Below are 12,239 nucleotides of genomic sequence, written 5' to 3' on the forward strand. Positions count from 1 at the left end.
GCTCACGTCATGATCTCACAGTTCATGAAATAGAGCCTCACTTTGGGCTCTAGGCTGACCCTGAGGGGCCTGCTTGGGATTCTCTCTCTCTCTCTCTCTCTCTCTCTGCCCCTCCCCTGCTCACGCACACTTTCTCTCTCAAATAAACATTAAAAAACCAATACTATATATTCCCACAATGAACATGCATTATTTCATAATGTAAACAAGTCTTACACATTATTTATAGCAGATGTATAGAGGGTTTTGGATGCCCAACATCATCCTATTTCCTTATAACATCCCAGTTTTCTTATGGGAAATAGTATTTCTTCCTCAGTGAGGAATCTCAGCAGAAGGGGAAATTTTAGCTTGCCCATCTCACATCCACCTCTCTCTTACAGAAGCCAGGAGGACTTTGACCCAGGAGGCCGCTAGATCTTTTGGAGGATAGTCTCCCTGTGGTGGTAGCACTGTAGGTGCGGAAGTGGGTGGGGCTGGGACTTCTTTGACCCCCGCCCTTTCCCAAGCCTGGAACTCCTCCCCCTAGTGTGTTCATGAGCCCCTATTAGTCTTCCAATAAATCCTTTTCTGCTTACATTAGCCAGAATGTGTTTCTGTTGTTTGCAACCAAGAACCCTTACTAATGAGTTATTGTTTATAACTGGAAAAGGAATAAAGCAAGCTGCACATTAATGTAACAGCAGCTGCAGGGCTATTCTTTGCAGGAATAGTCTAAACGCAGGTGAGTTTGATAGGGATAGGAGGGAAAGGCTAAATGACCTGGCTGTGGTCACAGGATGCCAAATATCTGGTTGGAAACTGGAAAAACGAATTTAAAAATTTAGATGTTCCCAAATATCCAATTGTTTGACATCATGTGACAGCTGATGATTATTATTCATGGATCTTTGTGATTTGGATTGACTTAGAATTTAGAGCACTATGAGTGAAATGTTCAACTTCACTGAACAAAGAACTTAACCATGGTGATATTAACCACATGCACGAGTAGGAATGAAAGCTATCCTCTACACTGCTTTAGGAAACCATAGGCCTTTAGCTAACACACTTTTAAAACCTGCCCCCAGAGAATGCGATGAATTACAGTTTTGTTGTTATGCTTTAACAATAGCAAACACCTGCATATGTTCATCTGCATTTCATTTTGGTAGCATGACACCATCTGTTTTTAAAAGTTTTAAGCCACCTGCTATTAAAATGATTACTGCCCTTGACATGAGTAAGTTTGCTAGACAGTCACACATCCTCAGTCCTCATCTTTACAACATTTCAGGAATCTTGGCTTCTAAAATCTTTTGACTTGTCTCGATTACTTAGCCAGTTTTCTCCATCTCTCATGGAGAAAATACCCTCCAACTGTAAGTCAGACCCATGATCTGGACAAGTTTTAACACCTAGAGAACACAGCACATCTAGCTTTCTGGGAATAATTACTGTAAATACAATTTTAACTCAGTATGAAGTTTTTCACAATTTGCAATCAGTGTTGTTAAAGGCAGTAGGAGAATTACATGTCACACAATTTTACTTTAAATCAATACTTCTTGGGGTGCCTGGTGGCTCAGTTGGTTGAGTGCCAACTCTTGATTTCAGCTCAGGTCATGATCTCACAGTGCCTGGGCTCGAGCCCCACATTGGGCTCTAGACTGTCAACTCAGATTCTCTCCCTCTCTCTCTGCCCCTCCCTTGATTGCATTCTCTCTCTTTCTCTCTCTCCCTCTCTTTCTGTCTAAATAAAAACTTATAAAAAATCAATACTTCCCACACTTTAGTATATGTGCTGCCAAAGCGAGCACAATACTTCCCACATTTGAAATGTGCATATGAATTATTGAAGGATTGTGTTAAAATGCAGATACTGATTCAGTGGGTGTTCTCGTTATCTGTTGGACAGCAGATCATCCCAAATTAGTGGCTTAAAACAGCCATTAAGTGATTACTCATTTATTTTGCTCACAAACCTGCAATTTGAACAGGGCCTGGTAGGGAAAGCTTGTCCCCATACATGCTTAGATGGGAAAGTTGGATACTGAGGATAACTTAACAGCTGGGAACTGAAATCATCTGAATATTTACTCACACAGTCTAGTGGTTAATGCTGTCTGTTGAATGAGACCCTAGATGAGGCTCTTGACCAGAAGCTCACATGTATCCCTTCCAAGTGTATGCGTGGCTCCCTTCAGCATAGTGACTGGGTTTCACCAAGTGGCCCAAGAAAGCAAGGTGGAAGTGCATGGCATTTTTATGATGTAATCTCAGAAGTCACCTAGTGTCACTTCTACCATAATCTATTGGTTGAGTCAGTCCAAAAGGTATTCCCATTTTTAAGGGGAAGAGACTTTGCCCCCATCACTTGATGGGAGAAGGGTCAACTTCACAACATGTGGAATGGAACATATTGTACGGCTATATTTGGAAAACATCATCTGCACAGTAGGCCTGGTGGGGCCTGAGACTCTTCATTTCTAACTTCCAGGAAATACCAGAGCTTTTATGAATATTCTTAAAAGATGCCATGTAACTTTTTCTTATTTTGTTTTCATCTTTTTCTTACAACATTCTTTTAGCCTAATCTCATTTACTCTTCTTTCTGCATACTTCCTGTAAAGAAGGAAGAATTCCTTCATAAAGCATTGGTTAGATAGACCCCATATGTAGAATTTTGTACCACATATTTCTTAAAGGGTACTTGACATTGTATTATACTGTATTTTATTTAATGTTTATGGAAATAAATATTTATTATTGAAAGTCACAATCTGTTTCTTAAGGGCAAAATTTGTGAATTTTAAAGCTAGTTAGTTTTAAATTAATTTGTCTTTATGACATCAATTTTTTAAATCCTGGGGAAATAATTTAATGTAGTCTCAAGTCATGTAGAACCATGAGCCATCCCTGTAAGGTGATAAGATAACTTTATGGGATGCCTCTCTTAAAGAATCACTGAGGTGCATTCATTGAACTAGTGACTATTGAGTACAGTTCTAGGTTCAAGGGATTGAAGATGAACAATGTTCCCGCATCTGTGAAGCTGACTTTCCGGAGGGTAGGATTGGGAAGAACAAACTGTCAACAAGTAAATAAATAAATCATCACTTCTCAAAGTGTGGTCCATGGACTTTTGAGAATCCCCAAGACCCTTTCAGGTGTCTGTAAGATCAGTATTACACTTGGGTGAAATATCCACCCAAAGTACAAATGAACAATGTGTTTTAATATAATGGAGTGCAGAGAGTTTATTGATGCGGTTTCAGATTCCATGTTGCAGTTAACCTTTCAGAAACTAATACTTGTCAAGTTTTGGTGCAGTATCAAAGAAGAATTTCCAGTTATCTGAAAATGCTATGTCTGCTTTTTCCAATTGCACATCTGCAGCCAGATTATCTTCATGAACTTAAACCAAAATGAGATACTGCAACAGGGACACCTGTTAAGCTTCCGACTTCAGTTAAGCTTCCGACTTCGGCTCAGGTCATGATCCCACAGTCTGTGGGTTCGAGCCCCACATTGGGCTCTGTGCCGACAGCTCAGAGCCTGGAGCCCGCTTCGGATTCTGTGTCTCCCTCTCTCTGCCCCTCCCCTGCTCATGCTCTGTCTCTCTCTGTCTCAAAATAAAAGCATTAAAAAAGTTTTTTTTTTAATAATAAAAAAGTAAGATACTGCAACAGATTGAATGCAGAAGCAGATATGAGAATTGAGCTTTCTGGTAAGAGACCTGCTAAAGTGTAAAGCAATACCACTCTTCTGGCTTAATTTTTTTGTTCTGGAAAATATATTTTGTTTTCATATAAAATATGCTATTTATGTTTGCATACAATGAGTGTTTGCTGATGTTTAAAATCAATTAATAAATACTTAAATGTTTTTTCACTTTTAATTTCTAATATGATAAATATGGAGAGATGTAAGCCATATGAAGAAAAGCTTTTTGAAATACTCAGTAAAGGCAAAAGTCTCCCGGGGGTGTTAACCCCCACATTTCCATGTTGCCTCACCTGTCCTCTTGTGTGGCCACTTAGGATGTCAGAGCCCATGCCTTGCCATGTGGTCTCATCCAAGGGCAGAAGTAGCAGGAGCAGGTAAACTCTGGGCAAGTGTTTGGCCTGTTTATGTAGAGGCAGCAAGAGGATACAGCCTTGCTCTCCCAGGCCCAGGGATTGGGCCCATGTGTTGGGCCCAGATGGTAGAACCATGTGCTGAGGTGAAGAGGAAGCTGAGGGTCTGAGAGGAGGCTGGTGCAGAGGGAACTCAGAAGGCGTACATCCATGTGTCCCATGTACGTATATTGTGGCTGCCTTTTCATGGCAGTACGTATAGGTCTACTCATTCTTTAAAACAGACGTATGACTTTATATTATTAAGGATGAATGATAAATTTTTAAACTAGTTCCCACTGTCAGGCATTTGGGTTGTTTCCAACTTTTGCTTTATAAATGATGCCAAAATGACCAGCCAATAAAATAAACATTGAAAAAATGAACAAGACGATTGCAGTGGTGATTAGCACCTTGTAGACAGTCACCAGAATAGAAGTCTCATAAGGGTAGGGATTTTAGTGTTTTGTCCACCCTATACCCCCAGCAGTTAGAATAGGGCCTGTCATATAGTAGATGCTTAAGAAACATTTGTGAAATGTCTGATACAAGTGATTGGGAGCAGCACTCAGGAAATACCTATATTTAAGCTCAGACCTGAGTGAGGGGAAGAGGGCCAGCCTTGGGAAGGGTCGGGGTTTCTAGGGGTTTCCAGGCAGAGGGAAGAGACTGTGCAAAGGCTGAAGGGTGGAAACGCCTTGGCATGTTTGAAAAACAGGAAGGGGGGCATCTGGGCGGTTCAGTCCGTTAAGCTTCTGACTGTGGCTCAGGTCATGATCTCATGGTCTGAGAGTTCGAGCCCGGGGTCGGGCTCTGTGCTGACAGCTCAGAGCCTGGAGCCTGCTTCGGATTCTGTGTCTCCTTCTCTCTCTGCCCCTCCCCCACTTGTGCTCTGCCTCTCTCTGTCTCTCAAAAATAAATAAACATTGATAATAGTAATAATAATAATAATAAACCAGAAAGTTCATGGGCTAGAGGACAGTGAGCAAGGGGAGAGTGTAGGAGAGGAGGTTGGAGAAGAGGATGGGGCCAGATCCACAAGGCCTTCTCAGCACTCATAACAAGGAGTTTCACTTTTACAAGATAGCTGAAAGGCATTGTGGTTTTACCAGGAAAATGACATGATCTGGTTTATGTTTTTAAAAGATTACTCTGACCACCTCATACTTATTAGGAATTTATAAATATATAACAAGTATTGGTGAAAATGTGGAGAAATTGAGACCCTTGTGCGCTGTCAGTGCGAATGTAAAATGGTACAGACACTATGGAAAACAGTATGACTGTTCCTCAAAAAGTTAAAAATAGAATTACAGTAGGATCCAGCAATTCCACTCCTGGGTGTCTGACCCAAAATATTGAAAGCAGGGACTTGAACACCTATTTGTAGGCCCATGTTCATAATAGCATTATTTACAATAACCAAAAGGTGGAAATAACCCAATTGCCCATCACCAGGATGGATAAACTAAATATACGTGCATAAATGGAATATTCTTCAGCTTTGAAAAAGAAGGAAATTCTGACACGTTACAGCGTGGATGAACCTGGAGGACATTACGCTAAGTGACATAAGTTAGGTATAAATGGACAAATGCTGTGCGATTCCACTTATGTGAGGTACTCAGAGTCATGAAACTCTTAGAGACAGAAAGTGGAGTGGTGGCTGTCAGGGGCCAGGGGAAACGGGGAATGGAGGGTTGCTTAATGGGGACAGAGTTTCAGTTTTGCAAGATGAAGAGTTCTGTGGATAGGTGGTGGGGACAGTTGCACAACAGTGGAAGTGTACTTGATGCCTGTATGCTTAAAAATGGTTAAAATGGAAAAGTGCATGTTGTGCGTATTTAACCACAATTGGGAAACAGAAACAAACAACCAAACCTTGCTCTCGATGTGTTCTGGAGAAAAGTTTGTAAAGGGGCGTGGCTGGTTGTCGTCTCCTCTTCCTGACAGAATCTATTTTCTCCTCTCTCCTTCCCAACACAGTGTGACTTAGTTTACATATCCACCCATTCTCCTAACAGCCCTAGGCCCTAATGATCTATCCCCTCCTCCAGGGGTGGGCCTCCCTTCAGGGGAGAGCTTCCTAAAATGCAGCCGGAGTCCCTGGGGTTTCTGAGATCCTTTTCGAGGGTCTGTGAGTTTCTTCCATTTCCGGCTACATATCTGAATGAGCCTGGATTCTTATTTATTTATTTTTAATGTTTATTTATTTTTGAGAGAAAGACAGAGATAGAGAGAGAGAGAGAGAGAGCGAGCAAGTGGGGGGATGGGCAGAGGGAGACACAGAATTTGAGGCAGGCTCCAGGCTCTGAGCTGTCACCCAGGTGCCCCTGAATGAGCCTGGATTTTTAAAAAATACTTCTACTGAGGCGTCTGGGTGACTCAATCGGTTAAGAGTCTGACTTCAGTTCATCTCATGATCTCACAGTTTGTGAGTTGGAGCCCTACATCAGGCTTTCTGCTGTCAGCACAGAGCCTGCTTCGGATCCTCTGTCTCCGTCTCTCCTTTCTCCTCTCTGTCTCCCTCTCTCTCTCAAAAATAAATATACATTTAAAAAAAAAAACCACTACTACTAATAGATCCCAACAGATTGAATGAATACAAAAGCATGTATGAGAATCGAGCTGTCTTACACTAAACCAAATATTAAGGTGCTTTGCAAAGATGGAAAGCAAGGCCACTGTTCTCATCAAATATGTTTACTATATGGCTAAAAGCAACTACCATATGATCCAGAAATCCCTCTTCTGGGTATAACCCACCCACCCCCGGCCTCCCCCACACACAAAATGAAATTGTCATTTCAAAGAGATACCTGCACTCCCATGTTCATGCAGCATTATTCACAAAAGCCAAGATATGGAAACAACCTCAGTGTTTGTTGACAGATGAATTGATAAAGAAATGGTGATATGTACATACAATGGAATATTATTCAGCCTTAAAAAAGAAGGAAATCCTGCCACTTGTGACAACATGTATGAACTTGGGGGACACTATGCCAAGTGAAATAATCCAGACACAGAAGAAACAAAAACAAAACAAAACAAAAACAAACAACAACAACAAAAAACTCCTGCATGATCTCATTTGTATGTTGACTCTAAAAGAGGCAAATACATAGAAGCAGAGAGTAGAAAGGTGGTTTCCAGGGTCTAGAGGTAAGGGAAATGGGGAGATGTTGGCCAAAGGGTACAAGGTTGCAGGTATGTAGGATAAGTAAGTCTAGAGATCTAACATACAGCATGATGACTGCAGTTAATAATATTGTCTTGAATACTGGAAATTTGCTGAGAGAATAGATTTCAGGTGCTCTCATCACACACACAAATGGTAACTATGAGAGGACAAGTTTATTAATTAGCTTGATTGTAGTAATCATTTCACCACTTATGTGTATGTCAAATCATCCTGTTGTACACCTTAAATACTTACAATTTTTATTTTAACAATGCTTTTGCTTTGGGGGTGCCTGGTTGGCTCAGTCGGTTAAGCATCTGGCTCTCGATTTTGGGCTCAGGTCATAGTCTCACAGTTCATGGGTCTAGGCTCTGTGTCGGGCTCTGTGCACGGCTCAGAGCCTGGAGTCTGCTTCAATTCTGTGTGTCCCTATCTCTCTGCCCCTCCCCTCTCATGCTCTGTCTTTCTCTCAAAAATGAACATTTGAAAAATGCTTTCGCTTTGGAAAATATAACTATGTTAACTTATATTAACATTTAATGGGTTTATTGTTGCTATTTTCTTTTTAATTTTTTGTTTGGGAGAGAGCGCGACCAGGGGAGATAAATTTTTTTGAGCATCTGGGTTGGTCCCAAGATAAAAAAGTTTGAGAACCACTGGCCTGGAGGAATGCCATTCTCTTTGCTGTGGATTGGTATGGGAATGTTCATGGACTCCAGAAATGTCCAATGAGACAAGAGAAAAGTCTACTGGGAAGCTTCTGGGAAAAGCTTTTCTACTCCTAAATGTGAGCCCCAGGAAGATATTCTCTTCTTCCCCTAGGGAAATGATGTTTCCAGATTTCATGATTACAGTGATTTGATGAACATCTTTCTATGTAAAATATATTTGTTTGAGTCTTTTGGTGGAATAAATTCTTAGAACTGGAGGTGCTGGATATCAGCATATACACATTTAAAATTTTAATAAATATCAATTATTGAAAACTTGTCTTCCCAAAAGTTTTTACCAATAAAAATGTCTACCAATATTTATTTAATAAGCGCTTTTGTAAAGCTTTCTACGTGCTAGGCAACTATTCTAAGGCTTTTACAAATATAAGCTCACTAATAGTATATGTAAGCGCCTGTTTCTCTACCTTTGCTAAATTATTTTTTTTAATGTTTATTTATTTATTTTGAGAGAGAAAGCACGAGCAGGGGAGGGAAAGAGAGAAGGGGAGAGAGAATCCCATGCAGGCTGCATGCTGTCAGCACAGAGCCTGACGTGGAGCTCGATTCCATGAACTGTGAGATCATGACCTGAGCTGAAACCAAGAGTTGGACACTTAACTGACTGAGCCACCCAGGTTCCCTGCTGAGTTATTTATTTTTTGTCTCTGCTTATCTAATAAGCAGAAAATAATTTACTATTTCAGGTTTCATAACTTTGCAGCTTATAGTTAGTATGGTCAAACATTTAAAAAATATTGTCTTTAAACAGTCTACTTGTGTCCTTCATCCAGTTTCCTTTTAGGTTTCAGCTTTGTTTTACTTATTGATTTCTAAGAGCTCTGTGTATATTAGGGACATTAGCCCTTTAATATCATATATGGAACAAATAAGGTTGAATCACTTATTCACAATTCCAACATCTGAAAAGCTCTGAAGTTTTAAGTAAATTTGGTGCAAACTCATTTGATAACAAAATGTAACCTCTGCTGACATAAGACTACTTTTAGCCTTTGTAAATTCCACTTAATGTGAGTAGTGGTACATTTTGCTGAAGAAAAAAACTGATTATAAGATACTGGTCTAGACCTCACTGGTGGTGGTATTTATATACTGTGTATTATTATCTTTTCTAAATTCGTGAAACTCAAAATTCCATAAAATATTTGTCCCTAAGGATTTCAACTAAGAGATTGTGGAGTTTATTTACACACATAATGCTTGGGGGATTTTTAGTGCCTGTGAGGTCTTCAAGCTGCATGCTGTTGACATATGAGTTAGAAATTTAAGGGGGAGCTTAGGGTTAGAGAAGCGGATTTTGGATTTATCGACATATAGATAACGGTTGCATTAGAATCATGAAAGCCCGTAACAGAAACCATGCATTGCCAGAAGAGCCATGGGAACATCAGTGTTTAAGGGATGGATCAAGAAATGTGGAGAAGAAAGCTTGAATTGGACAGAGCAGAGGGTGTGATCATTCTGGACCATGACCACTAGCAGTGGCCAAGGAAAGACACAGCACACTTTTCTGGCTTCCTAGTTCTCAGTGGAGTTATTGTCAGATGTCAGAGTGAACTTAGACTTTTGGAGCACGTGTGTGGAGGATGGGGTAGGAAGGGCTCACGGTTGCCTCTGCGTCCAGGCTCAGGGATCTGACCTCCACATTCCTGGTAACCAAGCATCTTTCCATCAGCCTTCTTGAGAAGGATTATACATGCTTCTTCTCCCATAAAAGTTCAAGGGTCTGCTGCAGTTTTCCAGTCCCATCAGCTCTCTGTTGAGCTCAGTCCTCTAGCAAGTTACTCAGACCCCAAAATGAGCGAAGTATTGCAATACTGGGTATAGGAAGAAGTTGGTCCTGGACACAGATACTGGGCCGAGGAGACCAGAAAGGAGACCAGGCTTGTTCCTGTGTATTCTTTCAGATAGGCCACGTTGGGAACCTTGGCAGGAGCAGTTAGAAAACACTTGCTGGTGGACAGCCACTGTCAAAGATAGGACAGTTCGAAGACCTCTGGTCTGCCTCTAACCTGCCCACTGCAAAACAATCTGTAAACCATTTGCATCTGGTCTCCTGTCTAATGAGAGAAAAATCTGTTTTTCCTTTTCAGTTGAATGTTCTCAGCCTTCAAATGTGTGCCTTTTGTTCATTCTAACTCGCCTACATCTGCATAAAACAAAAGTTCATTTTCAGAGCAGTGTGGAGGGGGACTGTGCACAATTCCAGTTATTGTATAGAAAAGCTGTGTGCCTAACTTTTTATTCAGCGAGAAAATAATATATCCAAGATGTTAATGTGGGTGTTTTCTGTAGCTCACACTGGTGATGTCTTGTCTATCTCTCCAGAAACAATGAGCATTTATTTGGGATTGCTTAGATTTAGTTACGCTACTTTATTTTTTATTTCAAATGGCTGTCAACTGTTAAGTGGGTGAAAAAATGAATTAATTTCTTGGATATTTTAAATAGTTGTCATAGGTTCTAATCTTAGCTTCAGTGGACACATTTGAAAGTTCGTAATGTTAACATTAATTCATTAAGCTAATATGAAGAGCATTAAATAAATATTCTGGTAGAGATCATGACACAAATAATTCTAGTCCTGAGCTAATATCCGTGTACATTTTTCTTTAGAAAGCACTTCTTTTCCAACACTACTGAATTGTACACTTAACAATTATTAAAATGGTAAATTTTATTTTATGTGCATTTTACCACAATTTAAAAAAATTCCCTTCTAAATTTTCAAACTTTAGAAACATTTATTTCATAAAGAAGTAATTTCAATAACTTTCCATTTCAGAGAACTTGTGGATTTGTTTTTGCACATCGTCAGTGATTATAAAGGCTTAATTTAAAATGAACCCTTCAGATGTGAGATATATATATTTATCTTATATATATATTTGAACTCAGACAAACATTTTACTTAAAAATACGGAATGCTTCAAATTTGCATGTCATCTTTACACAGGGGTCATGTTCATCTTGTCTGTATTATTCCAATTTTTAGTATATGTGCTGCTGAAGCAGGCACCAGTTGCTATATTTATATCTCCAGGAAAGGTTAGTTGGCATCAAAGAATTATAGAGCAACAAGAGATCTAAGAGTCACCTTGCGGTTTTCAAATGACAATTCTTTGTTCTACAAATGAACAAGTTAAAGTCTGTTAGGTCAAGAACCTGGGGCTAGCATCCAAAGCCATCTTCACAGCAGAGCTGTTGATGACAGAATACAGAGCTGAGCCCTGAAAAGTCAAACGTGCTGTAGAAAACTTGTTTCAAAAACAGTGGTTCCCCCCCAATCAAAATAAACAAAACTAAAAAGTGGTCCCCTGCCCCACCTCACCTCTTTCCCACTCTCCAGAAGCAGCCTTTTTCATTTTTTTCATCTCCAAATCCCTGCTACTTCTTGATTATTCATGGTTAAGCATCATCAGTTATCCCTATGGAAGATGAAGAATGAACCCTTTTCATTACTACACACACACACACACACACACACACGCACACCCCTCCCACCACACACAAATACACCCCTCCCGCCCACCCCACACTCCCCACACGAGTGCACACCCCACACACCCCACATACACAAACACACCCCACACCCCCCCCACACACATACACACCACACCCTTAACCCCTCTTCTTCTCAATAAGGTCATATCATGGGGGTGCCTGGGTGGCTCAGTCGGTTGGGCGTCCGACTTCAGCTCAGGTCACGATCTCGAGGTCTGCGAGTTCGAGCCCCGCGTCGGGCTCTGGGCTGATGGCTCAGAGCCTGGAGCCTGCTTCCGATTCTGTGTCTCCCTCTCTCTCTGCCCCTCCCCCGTTCATGCTGTGTCTCTCTCTGTCTCAGGAATAAATAAACATTAAAAAAAAAATTTAAAAAAATAAGGTCATATCATGAATTTAATAATTCATGTTTATGAATTTAATAATCAGTGTTTATATACTGTGACAATGAAATATGCCACTCGCAGCTGAGCCATGTTAAATATTATGGCAGCTTTTCCTTTCTCACTTAGGGTTCCTTTTTGAATCAGTAATTTACCTTCTTTCATGGTTCTATGTACCAATCATTTGGTTAACCTTACTCTTCAGTTATATAAATTCCCTCTCCAAATCTTTAAACACATCAATTAATCTGTTTTATTTTGGAAACATATCTCTGGTAGCTTTCTAACTGGCCCTAATCTGGACTGGTTGCTCTTTATGTGTCACCTTGATGATTCCCTTCTT

At 40.3% G+C, this 12,239-nt stretch overlaps 1 non-coding gene across 1 annotated transcript; it reads right to left on the bottom strand.

Annotated features, from left to right (window-relative positions):
• Nucleotides 1-10,925: 10,925 nt before the first annotated feature.
• LOC115519557 lies at nucleotides 10,926-11,031 on the bottom strand. The gene has a single exon (XR_003970563.1). It is a non-coding gene; the product is annotated as a U6 spliceosomal RNA (small nuclear RNA).
• Between the last annotated feature and the right edge of the window lie 1,208 nt (nucleotides 11,032-12,239).

Source organism: Lynx canadensis, chromosome B4 (genome assembly GCF_007474595.2).
Source record: "Lynx canadensis isolate LIC74 chromosome B4, mLynCan4.pri.v2, whole genome shotgun sequence".
NCBI lineage: Eukaryota > Metazoa > Chordata > Mammalia > Carnivora > Felidae > Lynx > Lynx canadensis.